Source organism: Grammomys surdaster, unplaced genomic scaffold (genome assembly GCF_004785775.1).
Source record: "Grammomys surdaster isolate TR1022 unplaced genomic scaffold, NIH_TR_1.0 796, whole genome shotgun sequence".
Taxonomy (NCBI): domain Eukaryota; kingdom Metazoa; phylum Chordata; class Mammalia; order Rodentia; family Muridae; genus Grammomys; species Grammomys surdaster.
Window position 1 is genome coordinate 8,964 of NW_021605215.1, and position 2,076 is coordinate 11,039.

Consider the following 2,076-nt stretch of genomic DNA (forward strand, 5'->3'; position numbering starts at 1 on the left):
ACAAAAAAAACCCAGCAACAACAACAACAACAAAATACCTTTTTAAAAAAGAAATGAGATGGAGTTTAGACTCCAATTAAGGCATTTTTTGTACAGTCCAACTTTTGAGAGTCCTGGAAAGGCTTGTCAGAAGGCAGTGGGAAAAATCATAACAGTCTCTCATGAGCACTGCAGAACTAGCCCTCACTTCAAACCGAGTCATGGTGGATGTCTATTTCCTAGTTCCTTGGTTTCTCATTCCACAACTGCACTTGCTATATCTTCTGCAGGTCTGGAGAAAACGGGCCTGGAGTGGAAGGTCTCTCCAGACCAGACCGAGTGAATGGTCCATGACTGTTGAGTACAGAAGGAAACTGGAAAAGAGTATTAGCACCTTGCAGTCTGGCTGAGCTCAGGGGAGCAAATGGGCTGAGAGTGCTCCAGAAATGGATACTGGAGAGCAAGGGGCTCGGCTTCAGCAAGATAGGCGTCTGTGAAAAGAGTGCTGGTGTAAGAGACGCTGTTGGGAGAGATGGGCTTAAGATCCCCAAGGGGCTGGGGTCACTGCCTGTGACCACAAGGGCGGGTGTCAGTTCTAACCCTTTGGGTTTCTTGGATCTTGATGAGTTATTTGTTTTGTCCTTTTCTGGCAAAGCTGAATCGTCATTTTTAGGCTCCAGTGACAAGTTCTCTGGAAGTTCTATTGGCTGAGAAGCCACTGATTCAATGTCTGTGTCAATGTCTGGGTTAGAACTCAATGGTGGAGAAGGTGTCCTGGGAGGCTCCTTTAGAGGAAGGGGTATGGATGGAACTGGAGGAGTGGGGTTAAAGGTGGTGGCCAGAATGTACACAGAGGCTGAGGCTTCCAGGGAAGGTAGTGTGGGAGAGACCAATGTCTACAAAGCTCGGATAGTTTCTTCAGAAGATGGAGAAAAACTAGGGCTTGTTGAAAAGGCAACAGCTACAGGCTCGATGGACGGCTTTTTGGCAAGTGTTGTCACGAATTTGATCACAGATGGTGTTGGTTCCTGAGCTTTCTTCTCTGCTAGTTTCACCGCTGGATTCTCTGTCTTTATTTACTTGAAAAGCTTATTGGAGGTGTTCAGAGAGTTGAGAGTAAATGAAGAATACAGACCAGAGTGTATGTAGTCATTGCGACTAGATGTCTTGGCTCCAGGCTGAGGTGGCCTCTCCTTTCCTCCACACCCAGCATCTTTGGAACTGCTGGCTTCAGTAGAATTTAAAGTGTCACAGTCTCCCTCAATCCTGCCTACCATCAGTGGATCCATTTTCAAAATCTCTGGATAGGAGACAAACTTGTACACAACTTCTGACCATTCACTTTTTTAAATGATGTTCTTTACGTAGTAGTATCTCAGGGCTTGGCCGAGTTTATCATAATTCATATTAGGCTTGTTCTTGCGAATCCCCCAAAGACAAGCCACCTCCTCCGCCTGCAGTAGCTTGAACTCTCCATTGTTAGATGTCCAGCAGATTACGTGCTCATTCTGAGGATCCTGCAGGAGCTGGAGAAGGAACTGCCACAGAGTGATGGCACTGTCCATAGCAATGGGCAGGCAGAACACAGGAATCCTTCTCGGGCTTGAACACTAAGTCGCCCACCACTCCTCACAATAGGAACTCAAAGATAGCGCAGCAAACAGCAGGACCCCCACGCCAGGGCCCGCGTAGGCAGCGGCGGTGGCTGACCCAAGCCTGCCACGTGCCTGCAGTCACCCGCATCTCCTGCTGCCGCAGGTCTCGAGCCCTGCCCTCTGCCCTGGACACTGATATGGCTAGTTAAGCTGCCACTCAATGTGCCTGCCTCGACACTCTTCTGTATGACCGCTGTCTCCCGTCGTTCCGTACCCTACACCACTCTCAACCCCCAACCCACCCCACCCCCCGGAAGTGCCGGGGCCCTTCCCCGACACCGAAGACGGTGATATACCTTTAATAACTTTTCCATACACCGTGCTTCACTTATATACTTGTATAATTATCAGATTACACCAGTAGTTTGAAATTGTCTCCTAAGAGTTCAAGTTTTGAGCTTTATCCATAAAATAATTCATTAAATAACATTTATCACAGTTA

The 2,076-nt window shown here is 47.9% G+C and overlaps 1 pseudogene; it reads right to left on the reverse strand.

The window, feature by feature from the left end:
* Positions 1 to 254: 254 nt before the first annotated feature.
* LOC114633914 lies at positions 255 to 1,544 on the reverse strand (annotated as a pseudogene).
* Positions 1,545 to 2,076: the final 532 nt, after the last annotated feature.